The 23,336-nt window shown below is 44.7% G+C and overlaps 1 protein-coding gene across 3 annotated transcripts in view; it reads right to left on the bottom strand.

Moving 5' to 3' along the window:
- GDPD5 (glycerophosphodiester phosphodiesterase domain containing 5) overlaps positions 1-23,336 on the bottom strand; it is a 332,218-nt gene that overhangs the window by 98,673 nt on the left and 210,209 nt on the right. The window contains exon 1 of one of the 3 annotated variants that reach the window (XM_030557479.1): positions 15,377-15,459. The exons of the other annotated variants lie outside the window; for them this stretch is intronic. The gene's annotated coding sequence lies outside the window, so the exon portion shown is untranslated. Of the gene's footprint in view, positions 1-15,376; positions 15,460-23,336 lie in introns of those variants that run through there. 3 annotated transcript variants of the gene reach the window in all.

Here is a 23,336-nt window from a genome sequence, read left to right as displayed (position 1 = left end):
CAAAGGCAGGTATAAATATGCAGACAAGAATCAGTCTGGAGATAAGGAGGTTAGTTCAATCAGAGAGGGTGAGGCCCTCTTCTAGCAGTTGAGGTGTGAACACCAAGGCCCTCTTCTAGCAGTTGAGAAGAAACTGCTTTTGTAGTTGGCAAGCCATTCACAGTCTTTGTTTAATCCTGATCTGATGGTGTCAAATTTGCAAATGAACTGAAGTTCAGCAGTTTCTCTTTGAAGTCTGGTCCTGAAGATTTTTTTTGCTGTAAAATGGCTACCTTTACATCTGCTACTGTGTGGCCAGGAAGATTGAAGTGTTCTCCTACAGGTTTTTGTATATTGCCATTCCTAATATCTGACTTGTGTCCATTTATCCTTTTATGTAGGGACTGTCCAGTTTGGCTGATGTACATAGAGGGGCATTGCTGGCACATGATGGCGTATATAAAACTGGTGGACGTGCAGGTGAATGAACCAGCGATGTTGTAGCTGATCTCAAAGTATCTTTACTAGATGGGCTTCCCCTTCTCACAAGGTCAAGGCAACTGCTGTGAATTCGACTTCTGTTGGTGCTGTGTACGTAGTTAGCTAATTATTGGTGTGTCTACATGACCCATGCACCATGTCATGGATGCTCAAAGAAGAGCTCTACCTCAATACTACCCGATGTCTGTAGGCCAGGGGTAATCTATTTTTTGTCAAAGTCAAAATTTCTTGGTATGGTCAAGCTCTAGAAAAAATACAAAGAACAACAATATTGATGATAATAAGTAAATACAAAGATTTTTGTAGTCAGTTCAAAAGCATCTGGCAGTCCAGATTTGGGCCCCGGTCTACTATTGACTACCCCTGCGGTAGGCCTTTCCATGTCCAAAGCACTCAGATACATGTGCCTGTAAATCCAAAGTTCCCACCGGCATCATTCGTTTTTCCACCCTTATATAGAGTATTTTGCAAATGATTTCGTGGAGAGAAATAGGCAACATTTGACTTAGAGGACAAAGTTTTATATTAATATTCAGTTTTGCTTATTATCTTAAAACCAGCTACTTGGTGTTCCATTCTAATAGACTGGAACGTCCCAAAGATGTTCATTTAGGAAGCATCATTAGAAAGCTGCTCTGTTCGTAACTAATATAATTTGTGTGTTCCTCACTGGATATATTCCATAGCATTAACAGTTCTGTGGGCACAGATGCTTCTGCTTCAAATGCCTTTCAGTTAACTTGGAACAAAACCTGACGTAAATTAACAAAGGAGAACATTCAAATTAGTCCTCTCTCTCCAGAATTAACAAGACAGGATACCAAAATTTATGGGCAGGCTCAGCTACTATAATTTCTTTCTAAACTCTGAACACACTATTAACCGGTTTTCAAAATATTCTTTTCACCTGTGAACTGTGACTTTGCTTTTTAATTACAGCAAACAATGTAACTACCACAAATAACTGAGTATGCATTTTGGTATCCCATGAGATTCTACCACTTCTCTCTCCTTTTTATCTTAAAGGTTAGTGTCACTTATGTAACAGTATTTTGATTATAATTCATCATGCACAAGCCTGGATTCTAATTTGGTGACAAGGCTTTTTGCTTTATGCTCCACAGCACAAACTGGGTGCAGAAAGTACAAGGGCTGGAATAATTTAATCACTCCCTTTGCTTGCAATAATGTTACCACTAGACATTCCTGGGTCTTGACACAGAGGTAAGGCTTGGCTTCTCAAGAAAGCCTAAGGGAGTTGGGTGCTAAATCAATATCAATGGCATTTGGGTGCTTAATTGCCCTAGATCCCTTTCAAAATCCCATCCTAATATTTGACATGTCTAAAATTATCAGGATCAGGGTAAAGTGAGCGAGGCTGAGGGCTTTTCAGATGCAACTTCTACAAACATTAATTGCAATTATAGTCACGTGGCTAAATTGCTGTGCTGAGATCTTATACAACATCTCATGCCTCCAGCCTTGCTATGAGTGCACTGAACAAAGTGCTGTGCATCCTATAGCACATAGCAACCAACATAAATCTGCACCATTTGGCTTTGCACGGGTAAATCCGGAGGCTGATGTGAACCCCTAGGAAGGGGAAAGTGCTAAAGTTTAGCCAACATGCTACAGCCCCATTGAAATCAATTGAGAGTTTACCCCATTGGCTTTGATAAAGCCAGGATTTCGTGCTGAATATATAAATGAGACCTTGCATTTGCCATGCACATCCGCTCCTACTTAATGCCCTTCTGTACATACCGCATATATCAAAGTAACAATTAAAACCAATGTGAGAAGGAAACGTTTCCACGGTAAGGTGTCGCATGATAAACCACTTTGGTATTAAAGAATCCTGTGGCACCTTATAGACTAACAGACGTTTTGGAGCATGAGCTTTCGTGGGTGAATACCCACTTCCTCAGGTATTCACCCACGAAAGCTCATGCTCCAAAACGTCTGTTAGTCTATAAGGTGCCACAGGATTCTTTGCTGCTTTTACAGATCCAGACTAACACGGCTACCCTCTGATACTTGACACTTTGGTATTGAAGATCTGCCTAGCCCAGCTGGGATGGAGGAATGGAAGTGAGGGAGAAGAAGAGGATTTGTTTTCTTGGATGAAGACAAATAAGAGATTGAATTAGTTAAGAATGAGATATTCTGTTACACTACTCGGGGGGTTGTCACTACGTTTAGAGAGGCACTGACTGCTTTTAGCACAGGAAAATGGGAGTTAGGAGCTCCCAGCTCTGACACTGATTCAAATCATTACTTGGGCAAGTTCCCTAATTTCCCTCTGCCTCAGTTTCTACATAATGAGCTCAATAATTCCCTCTTTCGTGGAAGTAGGGTTCGGATTCTCAAATGACCAGCACTAGAGCGATGTGAATTAACACAATGTGCCCGACTTCTACTTTCCTTACCACCAAAATTCATTTGTACCCAAGAGGTGTTTGTGACTATATTTTGCACATGCTGGATTTTCCCCGCCTCCCCTATCACAGGAGTTCTCAACCTTTTTTCCTGAACCTCCCACCCCTAACATGCTCTAAAAACTCCATACCCCACCTGTGCCACAACAATGGTGTTTTTGCATATAAAAGCCAGGGCCAGCGTTAGCTGGTAGCAAGCAGGGCAATTGCCCAGGGCCTCATTCCATGGGGGCTCCACAAAGCTAAGTTGCTCAGGCTACAGCTTCAGCCCCAAGTGGCGGGGCTCAAACTTTTTGTCCTGGGCCCAAGTGAGTCTAATCCCAGCCCTGCTTGGCGGATCCCCTGAAACCTGCTTGCAACCCTCAGGGGGCCCTGGACCCCTGGTTAAGAACTGCTGCCCTATTAAACCCATCTCCTCTTCATTTTAAGAGGTGACTTGTACTCAGAGAAACCTCACTAGTCTTCAAGGCAAGAACAGCCATACAGGGTCAGACCAAAAGTCCATCTAGTATCTTGTCTTCCGACAGTGGTCAATGCCAGGTGCCCAAGAGGGAACGAACAGAACAGATAATCATCAAGTGATCCATCCCCTGTCGCCCATTCGTTCCCAGCTTCTGGCAAACATATATGGCCATTGATGGACCTATCATCCATGAACGTACCTAGTTCTTTTTAAACCCTGTTCTGCTCTTGGCCTTCACAACATCCTCTGGCAAAGAGTTCCACAGACTGTGTGTTGTGTGAAAAAATACTTCCTTTTGTTTGTTTTCAACCTGCTGCTTATTAATTTCATTGGGTGTCCTTGTGTTATGAGAAGGAGTAAACAACACTTATCTACTTTCTCCAAACCCGTCATGATTTTATAGACCTCAATCATGTCTCTTTTCCAAGCTAAAAAGTCCCAGTCTTATTAAATTCCATCATTTCCTTTTTTATCCAATACTTAACAACCTACTACTCCCATTGAGTCCAGTTCACTAAATTACTGGATAGGTTTTCCAAAGCAACATATTTACATTTATCAATATTCTACCTCCAGAAAGGAAGTTTAAAATATGCCTAAAGTCCTGAGATGCTCGTTTCCTGGTTCCTCTGCCTCTCAGCTTGCAGGATTTGAAATGGCATTACCAGTAATAGAAACTTCCTAAACATATTAAGTAGTAGAAATCAAGGTTTCCCAAACTATCCTTATTTATCTCACATCAACACTGATACAAGGAAAGTGATCTTTACATAAAAAGGCAATCACTTTGGGATAACCTTGTTTAATGTTCAGGAATAGGGTGACTGCTACTTCAACAAGCAAGCCAAGCAGGACATTTCAGGGTAGTTTATTTACATTGCATTTATATGCAGGTACCATAATTTATGGGGGGGTCTCTAGTGGCTATTTAGGTCCAACCCTCTGTGACTGATTGTTCTTCCTACATATATTTGCTTAGCTGACGATTTGAAAACTAAATCAAATACCTGTTTGGTATACTTCTTTCTATAAATTTTATGCCTGTCTTGCGAGCTGTTTCAGAGGAACAGAGCTTTACAAGCCTAACAAAAAACTGTGGCATCACTGATGCATCCAGAGAATGGAAATTATTCTGGCCATCTTCCAGAATTTGATTAATTTAACCTTAGGAACAATACAAAAAAAATCTCATCGACTCCAGCATGACTGCGACACTTTTATTTACAATTCTAAGTTTGAATAATCACAGACAGCACTAATATTTTACAACAGTATGAAGCAATGGTTTCAGCCCTGACAGACTCTCACCAAATATTAGACTTTAAAATCATGTCATTCTGATTACTGGTTGATACATGAGTAATGTATCATGTATTTTAGTTATAATTGGTATGAGTTAGACCCATGCCACAATTTCTATTCTTATTAATTATTATTAGAACAGGTTCATTCCTGGAGGTTCCCAAGGCACACCATTGAATGTGTACAGGGGCCAGCCAGATGGAGGCACCGCCAATTTTAACTTCCCTTAGGAGTAAAGGGACTGCAGCAGAGGAGTGACTAGAGGATTCTCACCTCTCCATCACCACCACTGGGATACTCAGGATCTTCTTTAATGTCAGCAACATCAGGCACCCAGGCACACAGATGCGTGTTGACTGTTCCCGAGTAACCCAGGGAGGAAAAGGGGGGTTACATGTGTGACCAAGCAAATGTTGCCATTTTAACAGCAACCATTGTAGCTATTTTCACCAGCACAATCATCACCATCTTTATGGGTTTTTTTTACAATTTGCAGAATTTTTAGCGAGCAAGAGGCTTTTGAATAAGAAATAAACGTATCTAATACTGGTAGTTCTGGTTGGCCACCTGCCTCTAAGAGACTCTGGCTGTTTAATTACAATTTTAACAGTTAGAAAGGTGTCAAAAAAAATCCATGAAATGAAAATGTAATGTGTTCTTTTTAAGCAATGAAACAAGAATCAACTATCAATTCCTTTATTATAAACTTGCTCTTGAAGATCCTCAGAATGCAAGGCAAGATCATCACACTAACATTTCCAAAAGGTTAAAATGTATCAGTTATTTCCACAAAGCCTCAAGTACTAGGAATGAGAGGGGGAAAAAGGCATTGAAGAGGAAGATATGCTGCACAAGATGTCAGATCACTGCATGAAGTTCTAGACTTGATTTTAAATTTTACTTAAGGCCTTTTGTTTTCAGTTTTTATTTTGTTTAAAATTTCCCAAGGCTTTCAGTGTTGACTAGAAAAAAAAATAAAAAATAGGTAAAAATCAGTGCAAAAATAATTAACTTGGTAGTTCTGTGGTAAAAATCAGTTAAAGATATCACTTCTGGTTTTGTTGTTTTTAAACTTTCAAAACCTTCTTATCTTCTGAAATATAGTTTGATACAGGTTTTCATTTTTTGATCCACTTTAGCATGAGAAGTTGTTCACTGACTTTGATTTTCTTTGAACGCGGCTAACTGTCCATGCTATCTGTAAAGCTAGTAACGTGTATGCAGTGGTGGTGAACAACAACACAGTATGTACAGCAGCACAAGAGAGTCGTTCCAGTATCCTTGACTCAACTCCCTGCTGTGGAAGGAGACATGGGTGTTTGGGAACATGGACGCCCCACACTATGAAACCATTCTCTCCCCTGGAGCAGGGAGCTGGGGCCAGGGATTTCCAGCACTTCCAAAATTCAGGTGGGAAAAACATATGGTAAAAAGTGAAAAGTGGCTTTTGTAAAACCTGGGAATTTTTCAGTTAAAAATCAGTGAACACTGAAAATGAAGAGCCTTAATTATATGATAAGCAGAGCCATGCAGTGTTGAGAATGGCTCCTGCTGCACTGCCAATATGCTGATCGGTTACAGATCACATTTACAATGTCAAGCACAGCACAGGGAAGTATCAGTGGTAAACAGAGGATGGCAAAGTTCCAGGGTTCAGAAAGTTTTAAAACATCTTAAACTCATTTGTCAAGGAGTCTCCAAAGTACTGATCAGACACTTTTCAAAGACTAGCACTAAAATATCATAAAAAAGATCTTAATAATGAAATCTAGTAGACTACTGAATAGTCTCCCAGAGAAGGGATGGGAATTGCACCATCACCAGGAGAGTGTTATTTAACAGTTAAGACTTCTGACCCCTGGAACCTAGTCTCAGCTATGCCATGGACTCAAATAACCATGGAGAGAACTACTGTGAGTTGGCCTATGTGCTACTCCAACGAAAACAAAGGGGTTGGCTCTATTGGACTCAGCTGACTCATCTTTGAAACTGGCATAAACACTTATACACCACACTGCACTGGCAAAAGGATCATGAATGTTAAGCATTTTGAAAACTTTGGATGACGGGTTTTCCAAGAACCAGGTGTCACTGTTTCAGGGTGACTGCATCTTTAACCCCCTTTTGTAGTCTGCTCAAAGTCTCAAGCCCTCTAGCTGTCACCTCTCTCTGGGCAGGGACCAGAATCCCACCCCCTCCTGATGAGGTGTTTAGCTTTGCAGCTCCCCTGCAACCTCAGCAGGTCTGATTAACCCCCAAGTTCCTGCGCTTTGCTTTCTCTTCCAGGGTTATGACTAAGCTTTGTCAGCAGTAACTAGCGACCACATCGCTTTTCCAAAGCAAAGTACCTTTGTTTGTGGACAAAAGCAAACAGTGAAAACACAACACAATAAAAAGAGGTCTAAAGCAAGGGTAGGCAAACTACAGCCTGCGAGCTCCAGCCGGGGCAGAAGCCACACCATGCGGCGCAGCCCCTCTCCAGCCGGGTCACCGGGGCGGGAGCCACACCATGCAGCGCGGCCCCTCTCCAGCCAGAGCACCAGGGCGGGAGCCACACCATGCGGCATGGCCCCTCTCCAGCCGGGGCACTGGGGCGGGAGCCGCACCATGTGGCGCAGCGCAGCGCCTCTCCTGCACTCCAGCCGGGGCGCCAGGTCGGGGGCTGTACCACATGGCTCCCGGAAGCCACGTCATGGCCCTACTCTGAGGGTTGGGGGCCGCTCCATGCCTAGGAGCTTGAGAAGGGACATGCTGCTGCTTCTGGGAGCCACTTGAGGTAAGTGTCGCTCAGCGCCTGCACCCCTGAGCCTCTCCCCATGCTCCAACTCCCTGCCCCAGCCCTGATCCCCCTCCCGCTCTCCAAATCCCTTGATCCCAATCCAGAGCATCCTCCTGCATCCCAAATGACTCATCCCCAGCCCCACCCCAGAGCCTGCATCCCCAGCTGGAACCTGCACCTATTCCCGGACCCCTGCCCCAGCCATGATCCCCCTCTGAACCTCTCAGTCTCAGCCCAGAGCACCTTCCTACACCCCAAATTCCTCATCCACAGCCCCACCCCAGATCCCGCACCCCCAACCAGAGTCCTCACCCCCTCCCACACACCAGCATCAATTTTGTGAGGGTTCATAGCCTGCCATACAATTTCCATTCCCTGATGTGCCCCTCAGGCCAAGAGGTTTACCCACCCCTGGTCTAAAGGCACATTAAACATACCAGTTGTCACCCATCACTCCTGGGGATACCCTGGTAGGTACCAATTCTTCTGACCCTTCTTTAGGGATGGGTTTCCCCTGGCACAAAAGGTCGTGCCCATTTGAGGAGTCAAAAAGAAGGCCCCTCTATCAGGTTAAACTCAGTCTTCTATTGCAGATGCTCTTTCTGGAAGAGCTGTGGTAAACCTCACCCATGCACTGTTTAGATAAGTTCCTGTCTGCATCCTAAAAGACTTGCCCATACCGGTATTGCCCTGGCCTCTTCCTTTGTCAATCAGTGTTAAAGGCATTCTGAACTATATGCATTTCCTCACCTTTTGGGGGCGAAGCCAGACTTTCAGGCACCTGCTCTCCTACTTGGTGTAAACTTTGCTTGTACCAATCAGAAACGAACACACACAGTTTTTGGGCCCCATCCCCTATGACACTTCTATGATGTCATAGTGGGTATTTTAGGCTGGTCTGCCATGTGCAGGCAGAAGAGGAGAAAGAAAAACGAATCCTGTGTACCTCGTGCACACCCGTAACCGAGCCTGATCACCTCGAAGCCTCTCTCAGTTCACATGTTTTAAGCACAGTTTCTACGTTTGCTGGTCGTTATAAGTTGGTTTGTATTCGTAAGTATTCGTTATTACTAAATGCTGCATCCGTGTTTATAAATATTGTTTACTGCATCTTTGTTTATAAACGTTGTTTGATAGTAAATACTTTAGCCATTGTATGTTTTAAGTTCCATTAACCCTATTAGCTAATCATACGCTGCTCCCCTACCCCTTGTAACTATCCCCAATAAAACTTTTAATTAATTAATTTTAGTTGTGTGCGTGCCTGCAGTTTGCATCGTGACCCATACCCTCCTTGTATCCCTTACCTATACAGTCTATTGCCACGTGCAGCCTGGTAAATAACAGGTCTGCATTTTTCTTTCGCCCCTAAAAGTACGTGGCAATCTACATGGCATCACGAACAGGATGCACGGAGGTTGGGCCATGCCCGTGGCACACTGCAGATCGCGCAGATAATGAAACTGAACAGTTCCAACATTTGCAGTTTCACCTTCTTACTAGCCAAAATTCGACTAATCCAAAAATAGAATGGATCTGTTCTCTTGGGCTCGGGCAAAACTCTAAAAGGTTATACTGTACCATTAACCCTGGCAGATATGGGATGCCTCCTTCGGTGCCACCCGAGCTTTAGGAGTCAGCCAGCCGACTGTTCCCTGCAGCCTCAGTGCACGGAGACTGTGGAAAACCTCGGTGCTGCAGATCCCTCTCAACTTTGGAGAGAATGTAGCCGCATTGGTAAAAAAAGTGGAGGCACCATTTCCAAATTAATTCCCCCACCTCAGGTAATACCTGCTGATCCGGCACATAAATTATTATGCCAAATGATAAAAGAATTAAATTTGATTAAGAAAACCAAAAAATTGCGACCCGATGAATATAAATCTGAGGATGTTTCCACCGTCCTGTTTAGCATGATATGCAAGGCCCTCGATCTGTGTTCTGTCCTCCATGGAGGCACAATGTTTGCAGCTAAACAGGCAGCCCCAGGCTCTCCTAAAGGTAATAATGAGAAGAAGACAGAAAAGGTAGAGCCCATCACTACCCCCCCCCAAGTCCCTCTCGGAAAATTTTGCCACCCCCATATGAAGCTCCTAAAACTCCTCTGTATCCAGCTCTGCCAACAGCCCCAGAATTTGCAGAATCTGAAACCGTAGCAGAAGCTTTGCCTATTGCAATAACTAAAACTAAAATAGACGCACAAACAGGCAACACCACGCAGGTTACTGAACTGCGAACATGTACTAAGGCCGAACTTAAAGAGTTTTTAAAGGAAACGCAACGAAAAGCCGATGAGGCACCCATGGTTTGGGTCGGGCGGCTAGCCTTAGAACACGGAGCAGAATTGGTGGACCGCGAGGAGGCCGGCACCTTAGCCAAAACGGCCAATTGGGCACGAGGCTTCCCGAGTCACTCTTTATTAAATAATCGCATTTGGCCACTTACCACCCCGGCAGCTGCCATTTTAGCAATGAAAGGCAGTTTTAAAGGATTATATATCCCTCCGGGAACTTTAGTTACTCCACACGATCTAATATGGGCAATTGCAGGAGCTTCCATAGCCCCGTGGGATCCAATACAAAATCCACTTAATTTAACTATTCAACAGCAATTGGTGGCCACACCCTTTATACACGTTACTGATCCCACCCAAATTCCTGTCTCAGCCGAGGCGGTTAATTTGGCATTAGAAGCTGCCCCTGGAGCTGACACCGGTGCCATGCTGCACTTGCATGCGGTCGTTCGCAGACCCATCTTAACGTTATTTGAAGTGGTTAGTAAAATTAAGTTGTTACTGCCACCCCCGCCTGTTGTTCTCCCAGTTGATTCACCACCAAAAAACCCTCCAAAAAGTCAGTTTAATCCCCAAAAATATCCTGAGCGAACTAAAGCTGAACGGGCACTATTCGGCTTCCTTCTTAACAAAGGGATCCCCAAAGAAGCCCTGCGTAAAATGTCAGACCAAGAGCAGCAAAATGTAGCCGAACAGCTAGGCTGGAAAAATTGGGAGCACTATGTTAGGACAAAAAACGAATAGGGGCCGGATGCCGCCCGGCCCAAATTAAAGATCCCACCGACGAACGCCCAAACGCCACCCTGTTAGTTAACGGTGACAACCCCACTTCCTTTTTATTAGACACTGGAGCTCAAATTAGCGTTATTGAGCCCAACGTTCCCCACTGTCCTACTGGCTTCTTTATGTTTGTTCAAGGTCTCAATGCAGTACAAGAAAAAGCCGTGGTTTGGGTTAAAATTGCCCACGGAAAATACCTACGAAAAATAAAAGCCTTGTTGGGGTCAAAAAACCTGCTAGGTGTCTCAGATATTAAAAAATTTAAACTGCATGATCAAATTCTGCAAGCCCTCCCTATAACCGTAGGCGATCATTCCCCCTATACCCCCGAAGTAGTTAACTCCCAGCCATGGAAATTTTCCCCTATTCCCACAAAATCTGAAGCTCTTCCCCTTATTGAAGCTTTGCTCACTCAGCTTCTAGAAGAAAAAAAATAGAAAGGGTCACTGCATCCACCTTTCTGTCCGCGGGTTGAGGTATTCCCAAGCCCGGCGATCCCTCTAAATATCGCCTTGTCATTGACTACAGACAAGCTAACAGCCGTGTAAAGCCTATCGCATTTTCCAGCTCTGCCACCATTCCCGAGATACAGCGGCAACTAAGCGATGCAAGTAATCAGTGGGCATGTACTCTTGATTTAAAGGATATGTTTTACCAAATCCCACTCCAGGACACACAAGGAATCTTAAACTTTGCTTTTAAGGGCGTCCAATATAAATGGAAAGTTTGCCCACAGGGGTTCTGTAATTCTCCTGGACTTGCATCGTCCCATCTCAATATCACATTACAAAAGGTAAAACCTCTACAGGATGTGTATGTGCTAACCTATGTAGATGACATTGTCATTTGTGGGCCCAATCCACAAGCAGTTCAAAGTACCACCCAAATGATAATTGATGCATTAGAAGCAGATGGGTGGCAAATTAACAAAACAAAGAGCCACCTGCAGGCCAGCCAGCAATTCTCATTCTTGGGACTCCAATTCACTCCCACCACTCACACCCAAGCCCCAGCCGGTGTATTAGACCCTTGGACAGAAGCCCCTCCACAAAATAAACGAGAGCTTCAGCAGCTATTAGGTCTCCTTAATTATCACCGCCAATATATCCCGGCACAGCTAATTTTTAACCTAGAAATCCTACAAAGCTCTCTCTCTTCTAAACGCTCCCGAGAAGTATGGAACGCATCAGCACAACAAAGCTTAGAGAAACCAGGTGGCTGGTTCGCCTCTAACCCCCCCTCGCCCGTTTTAATTCCCAAGAACCCCTCAACATCAATTTGTTTATTACAAAACACCATGTAGGGTTCACTGTACTGCATCATGGTAACGTTATTTACAATTGGGCCCATCGCCTGTCTGGACCCCAGGACAACTATGGTCTAGTAGGAAAAATGCTACTGGCTGTGTCCAGTGCACATCACTGGTCCCAACTCCCTATCCCAGGTACCCTGTCTGGACCATGTGTTCATTTAATCCCGTGGCTTACAAGTACCCCTCCACCCGAGTTTCATGGCACTACTTGCACCTGGCAGCTTCTATGTTTCCAGGTTGAGGTAGCTTGGCAGGCATGGACCCTAACTCCCAGCGATAACATCTTAGCCCCCGCTCTTCACCAGTAAAATATGATCCCTGGGTCTGACGGGGGCACCTCACCATCCCCTAGGGCAGGAGTTCTGTGTTCCAGATGTAATCACTTTAATGTGCAGTTGCTGCCCCCCTCCTGCTCCGCACAAGAATGCGAGGTGCAGGGCGTTCTTTTAGCTGCCCAATATGTTGCTAATGCCCACTCTGCCAACAAGCAAGTTGTTTTAGGTATCGATTGTCAATTTTGTTTAGACATTTTAATTGAGCAAGCCTCTCCCTCAGTTTTTGTTAAATTGTGGGACCAAATTTTTGCCCTAATTCGTAAATTCTCTCACCCTTGGTTCATTACGCACTGTCCTTCCCATCGACCAGACTCTAACCCCCTGCATTCCAGTCTTGATCAAAGAATGAGAGAGCTCTCCCAAGTTCATATGGTAAATCCCGCCGTACAGGCAGACCCGCTGTTGCGCTGGCTCCACGAAGAATGGGGACACTTACCACCCACAAAATTGTACGGCCTGTTATCTAGCTTTTCTAACCAAAAGCCTGACGTTAGCCGCAGTCAGTGAGAGCTCATTGTTCAGTCCTGCTTGCAGTGTGTGCAGGTAAAAACTATGAATCGTCCCCGATATGAGCGCTCTGCATACGCTGCAGAACACTTTGCCCCAGGTAGTACGTGGCAAGTTGACTTAATAGGACCCTTGCCAGGTGCTCGTCGTTTTCCAAAAGCCTTAGTTACTGTCGATCTGGGGTCTCGACAAACCTTTTGTGTTCCTCTTAATAAAACCAATGCTGCTTCTGTCGCTGTGGTTCTTAAGCAAACAGCAGCTGCCTGGGGCACTCCCACTGAAGTCCAAGCAGATGGTGGACCACCCTTTACCAGCAAAAGCATTGAACAGCTTATTTTTGGATGGGGGGCTTCCCTTCACATCCATACTAAATATCATCCTCAAAGCAATGGTGTGGTAGAGCGAAAAATCGCAGTCCTTAAAACTATGTTGCGAACAGCAAACCCCAACCCTGATTTTAAAAACTGGAGCTCATTTTTACCCCAGGTACTTATCGCACTCAACAAAAGTTACTCTCGCTGGTCTCACATTTCACCTACACCTAAGCCGCCTTGGTTCCCCATGTTTAACACCGGCCAACTGGTTTGGCTTACAGAACCCCAAGCCTCTGGCCATCGAAAACCTATAAAAACCACCATTCTCCGGGCCTGCAAGTACCCTAACACCTACTTAGTGGCTACAAGTACCCCTGGTAACAAGCTAGTTCATCATAACTGGCTCAGCAAATGTAGTTCTTAATAAACAAACTAATGCCCCTGAGCAGGGCTCCTATTATTCTGTTTTACAGGTTATACTGCCCTTCCTCACAACATCTTTGCCCACGGAACCCTTAGTGGCCTCTGGTACCTGTCTGAACCTGAGGGGGGTGGTTCTTATCTGGAGCTGTTTAGAGGCCATGGGGCTGCAATTATTAACCTTCCCCCACTCCATACTCACATACTATTTTTAGTTTCTGGAAGAGCTGTGGTAAACCTCACCCATGCACTAGACTATAACCCCTTACCCACAGCAATACAATAATCCCCCATGATACTGCATGCAATTGTAATATTAATCACATCAAGGATTACTGTTGGCGTCATTTAATTTTATAATTAATGAAGTTGTCCAGAATACGCAGCGGTGAACAAGTCTTCAATGGCAGTAGGGAAAGACTGAATGACGAAATAAGGGCCTGGTCGGAAGCTCATTGAAATAAAGAAAATACCCCAATGGATTTCACTGGGCTTGGTCTGGTTGGCATTTAAATTAGGCTTTAAATCTGAGCCATCTTAACGCTCAGTGTAGAGCCCTCAAAGATTCATGCAATACTGACCAAAATAACCATGTGGTCTGTTGTAATACTCATCTTCCACATCCAATATTTATTATCCTCCCCTCACGTCAGATCTTAATTTAGGGCACAGTCCTTATTTGGGCAAAACTCCCAGGGACATTAGAGGCAGGAGCAGGCCCTCAGATCATAAGATGTTCAGGACAAGGAATGTGCCTTTCATTTTCTGTAACATATCATGCATATTTATAGCTCCACATAAATGTATGTATGGCATGGGCCCAGATCCTGTGTCAGTGTCCAGAATGGCTAACAGACCAACAAAGGTGATAGGTACATAACTTGAGGTACATAACTCAACTTCAAGTTAAATGCTTGGATTAAAGCCTGGATATAACCTTTAGCCAAATATGTCCTCATAGAGCATAAGGACATTTTGTGATTTAAGTTCACTCCTAGACACACCAGAGTTTCTGCAAGGAAGTCTTAATGATAATATTTTCCATTACATTTCCATGTGTTAATTTCCTGAGGATATTTGTCACTATCAGCTAGTATCCTCCTAGCTTTGGCTATTTTTGCTTACTAAAGAAAGAAAGATTGAAGGTACAATTTTATGTATCAGACTTAAACAACTGGACTTCTCTCAAACTAACAAAATAAAGCCTGCTCCAAATGGGTTGCTCTACCCTAAAAAAATCATTGAATAAGAGCACCATTTTTTCCAACATGTGACGAAATAAACCATGAATCCAGGATAAAGCAAAAATAATCAAGTGAAATTAATATATTAACTGGTGTATTTGATTAATATATTTCATTATTTTTCTTAGACTGAATATTTAAATGTATATACAATGTAAAAGTATACTATGAACATAATTTTCATGTTATATGGAATCACAGTCATGAACCAGTAGGTCCTTATTACACAGAACAACCACACAACTAGGGATACACAAACAGGCTTCCACACAGGTCAATTTCCAGCTTAATCCCTCCTTTAAAAGAGAAGGAAAAAAAAAACCATACACCAGGGACTCCACTCTCTCTGGAACTCCACACAGCACTCACACACCAAGCAGCTGAACACCATACTGCAACAAAACATAACAAAATAAATTTAGTTTGCACTCCAAGTGACTTGCATCCAATAATCTTAAAACACCTTATAAATGAGAAGTCTATATCAACTGCTAGCTGGGGAATCTCTGCTAAGCCTTGCCTGCACTGGGAACGAAATTGAGGAGCCCTTGGCCCCATTTCTGCATTCTTAACATTCAACGACAAAGGTTTGTTTCAGACTGGCACCCACATGTTGAATTTGAACTCCAAACAGACAATCATGGATAGAATTGGTTCCACTATGGTTGTCTAACATACTGATTAGCGTATGTAGTTATTGTCTACTAACCTGTCCAAATGTCCGATTGTTTCCATGCGTCTGACGAAGTGGGTATTCATCCACGAAAGCTTATGCTTCAATACATCTGTTAGTCTTGAAGGTGCCACAGGACTCTTTGTTGCTTTTTACAGATCCAGACTAATGCAGCTACCCCTCTGAAACTTGTCTCCATCTAGTGGCTGCGACACTGAATTTATAAGCTTTTAAGATTGATTGTTATTTAACAAACTCCTTTTCTCCCCCTGCCATTTCTCCCCTTTAACTTCCTTCATCCTCAATTTCCCACACCCCTATTCAGTATTTCCAAGTTGGTAAGAGTTACTATTTTCATGTGCTACCTTAAGAAGTATAAACAATCCTGGTGGAAAAGAACAGCTCTGTCAAAAAGCAGGTAACACTCCACAGCACTGAACTGAGTCTGCAGCTCGTCTGTTTCAAGATGTTAGAAAGGGTTTGCTAATTAATGACTCTCTGGTTAATATGCTGAAGGAATGTCATAAAAGGTATCTCCCCATAAATAGGTTAATGGGAGGAGAGAATAAGAAGAAATCAGATTCATTGGATGATACATCTAAAACACGAGGAGGAAGAAGGAATACCTGGCATGCTGGCTGTTGAAGACATTATAGCTAACTGAACATATATTTTAAAAACCCATTCCAGTCCCATCATATTTTACTGCCATAAAAATCCAACTAATAGCTCTCAGCACACTGTTATTGATGAACATGAATGAGGTCTATGAGCTGTGACATGCCCCATTTATAATCTAATTTAGCAGGTCAAAGCAAAAGCAGAGAACACGGTATTGAAATAAACGTTCTCCTGCTGTGGCTGCTCTAATGCAACTGTAGATCACTGTGTGCAACAAAAAAAATCAAAGCTAGTCTCTAAAAATTATGTTTAAAACCGGATGGCACATTGTTGCCGAATCTTGCCTAAAAGGTATGTTCAGAACAGCAAAATTCCCTCCAGAATGTATTGACTGGTGTTTTGAAAAGCAAACTCTTCTGTAAGTGGAAGAAGTTTCGCATTCATTCAGCTCTGCTTTGCAGGAAAGGGACCAAACTTGTCCTTGACACACATACTTAACTTTGAATAGCCACACAGAGTTTATTCTCCACTAGATATGCACAGATTCCTTGCTAGTTATTGTTTTCTCTCTCTCTCATTATAAGTATCTAAATTTAGCCCCAGGAGCTATTGTCATTATTGTTCATACTGAGATGCAGAGCTGAGCTCTTCACCACTTGTAGCTGTTCGAGATCCCATGACACTTTTTGCAGAAATAACAGTGTGCTAGTTGAACTCTGTCACGTAATTACATCCCACTTCCCCAAAATTCAGTCCTTAGATACCAAGACAATAGGCGAAATTCCCTATGCCGTTTCAATGAGTTCACTATTCACTTCCTGTCCTAAACCTGTGCAGCTCCGCTCCATGTGTGAAGCAGCTGCTGGAGAGGAGGGCAGATCTATTTCAAAGGTGATTTTGTACATCACTCTGTAAATTGCTGTGGGGGTCTTTTCAGCATGAAGGGCGCTATATACACTTCAAACAGATTTGCATTGCCATGGGGCCCAGGAGCCTTAGTCATGAACGAGTACAGAGTTGTGCTCGGCACTGTCTGATGAAAACAGAACGACAGTGCCGGACCCAAAGAATTTGCAAGACAACACATGGACAGACAGACAGAGGGGAGTACAAGGAAACAAGAAGAAAATATTGGTCAGCCTGATTGACAGAGGTATCCGCCCACCACCTGTTATGCACCAAGAACTGGCAAGATCAGAAGAATCTGGGATGGATAAATAGACCCTTCTCTGGATGGGATAGAGCATCATTCGCTTTTCTCCTTATCAAGAGTTCTGACTGAACCATAGCAAGAAACCACAATCTACTGATTCAACTGCAGGCTGTCACACTTGTAACAAACCACACCTCACCCCACTGGTGCAGTGGTGTGACATAATGGTGCAAAGCGTTATAGCTTGTGCTAATGTCAGTACAGCATTAAAGTCCATTAATGCAGTAGTTTGTAAATAATGATGGGGGGGGGAGAGAGTTCATGACATATAATAGCGCTTTGTCTGCACATTAAACCCAACTGTCTTCTTCATACAAGACCAGCTTGAGGAGTCAGTATACTTAAAAGGTCTCAAGCTGATCATGACACTGAGATCCTAGGTCAAATCCAAGACCTTTCCTATGGAGCTCACATCTGCCTTAAAGCACTGTCTCCCTCTCTCTCTGGCCCAATGAATATTTAATCATTATATGAAAATGGAACAGCTCCAACCGGAGCGAGACGTACTCCATAGCCCAAGGGGTAGGGAGCTCACCTAGAACATGGGAGAGGCAAATTCAAGTCCCTGCTTCAAATCAGACAGAGGAGGGACTTGAACCTGAGTCTCTCACCTCTCAGCGAGTGTCCTGACTGGACTATTATAGAATGTCTCTCTCTATCTTTCATTTTGACCAGAAATTCTCTGGACCCGAGAAACCTTCCCAAAGCAATTTCTGTTGAAACAGATGTGGTTCTGTGACAAGTTTCGTTTAGATGAATCAGCATTTTCCAGCTAAAACACTGTCAAGAAATTCTCGACCAGCTCTGCTCTTAAAACAGAGACACTCAGAATCCCTGCATCCTACTGCAGATAGACTCACCAAGAACCCTATTAGAAATCACCTAGAGGGTTTTACCCTACTCCACAGGGCCAATGGAGAAGAGGCATATCCATGGGGTCTCCGTTTCAAGAGCCTAATCTTTTTAAGCTCCATTATCACATTACCACGCTTATCCTCCCCTCCGCTTATTACATCAGCAGTGGAAGGGTACGGAAAGGACCACAGGGAAAAACCAACAGATATTAGACTGAAGGAGGGAGCATTTCCCCACTGGTCTGGTCTACATTACAAAGTTAGGTTGACATAAGCCATCTTGCATCAACCTAGCTGTTCATGTGACCACACTTAAATTTGTCTCCCGCCGATGTAAGTGCACTGTTACAGCGACATAGAGAACATGGTTGACGTACAGAGCTCAACACAGCACAATTATAGACACTGCTACCGATGTCGACCCTAATAGTGCTCCAGCAACTGTCCCAAAATGCCCTACACTGACCACTCTGGTCACAATTGTGAACACCACTGCCCCAAGATCATGGAAACCAGAAGCCTTCCTTCCCCACTTTAAAACCCTGTGAATGTTTTCAATGCCTTTTCCTGATAGTCCAGCTTGGTGAGCACCATTGTTGTGTGCAAATGCCCAGCGCACCTCGCCGGCTATCTGCTCCAGACATGCTCTGGCCTGGAGCAGACAGGAGATATTGGATCTCCTGGGCCTGTAGGGAGAAGAGGCTGTGCAGGCACAGCTAGGGGCCAGCTGTAGAAACATGGACGTCTATGAGCAGATAGCAAGGGGGATGCCAGAGAAGGGTACATCAGGGACCACAGCAGCAGGGCTGCATGAAAACGAAGGAACTGCGGCAGGCATATCAGAAGGCCGGGGAGGTCAATCATTGATCCGGTGCTGAGCCACAGACCTGCTGCTTTTACAAAGAGCTGCATGCTAAACTTGGCAAAGACCTCACTTCCAACCCCCACACCACCACCACGGATACCTCCAAAGTGCCCGAGTCAGAGGCTCCTGCTGTGAGCAGTGAGGACAAGGAGGGGGTGAAAGAGGAAACATGGAACTGGGGGAGCACAGCTGTGCCAAAAGCCAGGACCTATTTGAAACTCCATTGTAGTCCAGTCAGTCCCAACAGTCAAGCACAGGCAAGCCGAATGCAGGGGAAGGAACCTCGGGTAAGTGTACTATTTTATTTCCCATTACAGCAAGGTACTCATGGTGCCCCCAACTTATCAGGGCAGAACTATCGACTTTTCATAAATTCACTCATACTAGAAGAGGTGGCGGTACAACAAAGAGCAGCAGAGTTAGCCTGTAGTGTTAGGCATGAGGTTTGTGTACACAGGGATTTACCTTGACTCCTCAGAGATCACAATGAAATGTTCATGGAAGTACCCAGCAATCCTCTCCTGAAGGTTTCTAGGGGTGTCTTCCTCATTTCTCCCTCTGTGGTAGGACACTTTCCCACGCCCAACAGCGATAACTTCAGCAGTCAACAGGCTAGCGGCATATGAGCCCAGGTGGCTTTGGGACATCAGCATCTACTGTGCTCTCAGTGCCTTTGTCACCCCCTCTGGAGTGAGAAATCCATGAAAATCACCATAGCCTGTGGGAAATGGTCCCAGCATTCAGTGCCACTGCCCTGTGCTGATAGTTTCATGCAACCGAGCAATTCCCTCCTCATTTGCCTTGCCCTGGGTGGGACACACTCACCATGGCTGGTGCTGAAAGCAGGGCCCTGCACAAGAATTCAGAGTCAAAAGAGTCAATAAGCATGGCTGTAGAGGAGAAAGGGAAGAGTTCTGAATCTTAACTTTCTCTTTCTGTTATAACTATACTGAGCATGGTACTTTTGTGTGTTTCATTGGTAGCCACTGCCACTGCATCCCTGAGGGGCTCCCGCTCAACATCTGCAGAACACCTGAGCCAGAGAAAGAGGAGGAGACAGGATGATATGTTCAGTGAGATCCTGCAAGCCAGTGCTGCAGCGGCCTGGAGGGTGAATATTGCAGGCTTTATGAGGAAGGGAAAAAAAGAGACAGGAGAAAGGCCCAAGAGCCTGAGCCAGAAAAGAAGAGGGAGATGCATCAGGATATAATGGGGCTTTCCACATGGCCTCAGGGGTTGCATCACTATCCCTATCACTCCATGCTCAGGGACATTAAGAAAAGTCACAGCTTCACATATACTAACCTGAGAAAGCCACAAGTGATGTATGTGTACCTAAAAAATGGATATGAAAGTTATTACCCCTTCTTAAGCTCTGTTCCATAATTTATTAAGTTTTTAATGTATTTGCTTTTAACTTGCCCACAGACTTTTTTTTTTTTAAAGTGTTTTTGTTACTCCAACTTCTACTGTAAGGAAAATAATTCATCTTTATTAGTTCCCAGCATATGCTGCAGTAGGGAAAGCACTCACTTACTTGTTATCATACTGTGTGACAGCTCAGCGGATCAGTGATAATCACAGTGTCATAATCAAATGTGCAGCAGGCACCACTAAATTAATAGGTGCATCAACAGTGTTATACTCAGATATACACCAAGGACCACACAATTCCTAACAGGCTCCCAAAACAGCAGAGGCAGAGTACAGTCCATCACAGAGCATTACTGTGGCTCGCTGTTAACGTGCTCTTTCAAAGCCACCCTGAGCCATATTGCACTGAGTGCTTCTAATGACCCTTTTGCTGGCTGTTCCAACTCAGCAGACAGCTGCTCCACCACCACCCTTAACCATGACAGCAACTTCCCCCACTTTTTCCCCTACAGATAGCATGCAGGACACAGCAAGGAGCTATAACCACTGGAATATTTTTCTCACTGAGATCCAATCTTGTGAGTGAACACCACCAGCATCCCTTCAATCTACCAAAAACGCATTCAACCATCATTCTGCACCCGCTGAGCCAGTCGTTGAATCTTTCCTTTGTGCTCTTGAGGTGCCTGGTGTCTTGCTTCACGAGCTGGGGAGTGAGGAGTAGGTTGGCCCAGGATCACTACTGGCATTTTAATATCACCAACGATAATCTGACAGTTGTGAAAGAAAGTCGCTGCTGGTAACTTTCTGAACAGTCCTGAGTTTTTAAAAAGATGCGAGTGTCATGCACCTTCCCCAACCAGCCCAAAATGATCTCAGTGCAAGAGAGTGCACTGGATGCTGGTAAGTTGCACGTTGGGATACCTACCCATGGGGCACCGCACTGACACAAGCACTCCCGATGAGTACGCGCAGCGCCAATGCAAGCAGCCAAGTATGCACACACACAAGCGATACACTAACTGCAATGGCTTTATGCCGACACAACTTGTGTTTGCAAAAGCTGTCGTGTAGACATTGCCTAAGTAAGCTGTGTTCTACTTGGATTTTTCCCCCTTTTTGATCAATCCTGAAGAATAATATGCTACAGCAGGTTAAAAAGAGGCTTTTGCTGGAGCACAGTGTTGAGAATTAGGTGCTGTGAGTGGACTGGCAATTCCTGGGAAATGGCGCTGTTCACTATTTGTTTGCTAGTTTGAATCCAGCTCAGGTCGGTAGCGAAGAACAGTAGTTACCATCTGCTGATTATTTGATGGCACACACTATGCCACATGAGTTTCTTGTCTTAGGGTATGTCTTCACTACCCACCAGATCGGCGGGCAGCGATCGAGCCAGTGGGGATCGATTTATCATGTCTAGACTAGACATGATAAATCGACCCCCATGCGCTCTCCCGTTGACTCCTGTACTCCAGTGCCATGAAGACACCATGGTAAGTCGATCTAAGTACGTTGCCTTCAGCTATGTTATTCCCATAGTGTATTCGCCAATGTAGACCAGGGCTTAGTGTAATACCTACTGTCCCAACCTCCATATCAGAAAAAGTAAATGTAACCTTGGCCCTAATTAATATCCTTTATTAGAGTCTCAACAGAGAAGCTAAAGATCTCACCTGACCAAGTACTCCTAACCACACACAACTCCTATGCTGCTGCTACGATAAGCCAGTTTTTTTGATGTTTACAACCCTGGCATAACAAAGTCAGGTTATGTAACCACTTTGCCTACACTTGACTGTCCACCAGTTTTCCCCTGCAGCTATTTCCTTTCAGTACCTATTACCAAGACAAAATAAGCCTGTTACTTGTTTACACACAGCTGGAGCAGCATCAGGCTGGTTTTTGTCTTTCCCCCACTCCCTCTGTAGGGTGGCCACCTGTCCCAAAGTGCAGAGTTCAAGTCCTGGTCCTGGGTTGAATGACTCCAGGAGAGCATTTGTCCTGGATTCCCTGTGGCACTGCTCTGTGCCTGCCCAAGGCTCAGGGGCGGTGACAGCCTCTTACCAGTTGGGGTGGGGGGCAAAGTGGGCTCCCTCACTACGAGGCCTTGCCCCCTGTACCTCTTCTCCCCCGAGGTCCCACCCCCTAGCCAGGCCAGAATCTTACTACTGCCCAGCGCTAGAACTGCCCAGGGAGCCCAGGCTGCTGTGGGGAGACCTGGACCCTCCAATTGCCTTAGGTGATGTGCCGCAGGGGCGCTGGCCAGGAGCTGCTTCCTGACACCCCGCCCAGGGCAGGCAGAAGGTCCAGGGCTTCCCATTGCAGCCCAGGTGGAGGGTCCAGGACTCCCCACTGCAGCCCGGGCTCCCTAGGTGGCTCATACCTTAACCCAGCTCTGGCTTCCAGCCTGGCTGAAGTGGGGCCTCGGGAGAAAGAGGAGGAGCAGGGGAGCAAGGCTCCTGCATGTGTCTTGCTTTTTCCTTTTGAAAAGGTGGTCGCCCTCCCTCACCGTAGTGATCACTTTTCCATTCAATGAAAGGCACCGATTCCTGAGTGTGCATCTCGGGAGTGTGGTACACCACCAGCCCACACCAGCCTCTCCTTAACTCATCAGATCTCGTCTAACAGTCGGAGTTTGTGATGAGCAGTAAATACATCATTCCCATTGCTGCTGCAGGAAGGAACCTATTCTTCTTTTCATTTCATCAAATATTTATCAGTGGCTAACGCTCTGTGAAGAATGCGGGAAACAGGAAGCTTAGCAAGATTGAAATGATGTGCTGCAGTGACGGATAAAGAAATGTCAAGGGATAGTCTAGCTTCATCCTATTATATTTGGGAAGACCACAGTATTTATGTTTTCTCTGGAAAAAAAAAATGTTGAGTATCCTCCACAGCTATGCCCTCTGGGTGCCACTAGAGACAGCCACTGAAGAAATCTGGCTTTGCTCAGTGTATGCTGGGACAGTTTGCAGAAAGGAGAGGAATTGTGTTTAAGGCACAGAACCAAGAGTTAGACTTGGGTTCCATTCCTACCTATGCCACACCATCCCTTGGGGTCTTGGGCAA

This window comes from Gopherus evgoodei, chromosome 1 (assembly GCF_007399415.2).
Source record: "Gopherus evgoodei ecotype Sinaloan lineage chromosome 1, rGopEvg1_v1.p, whole genome shotgun sequence".
Lineage (NCBI taxonomy): Eukaryota > Metazoa > Chordata > Testudines > Testudinidae > Gopherus > Gopherus evgoodei.
This window is presented reverse-complemented; position numbering and strand designations above follow the sequence as displayed.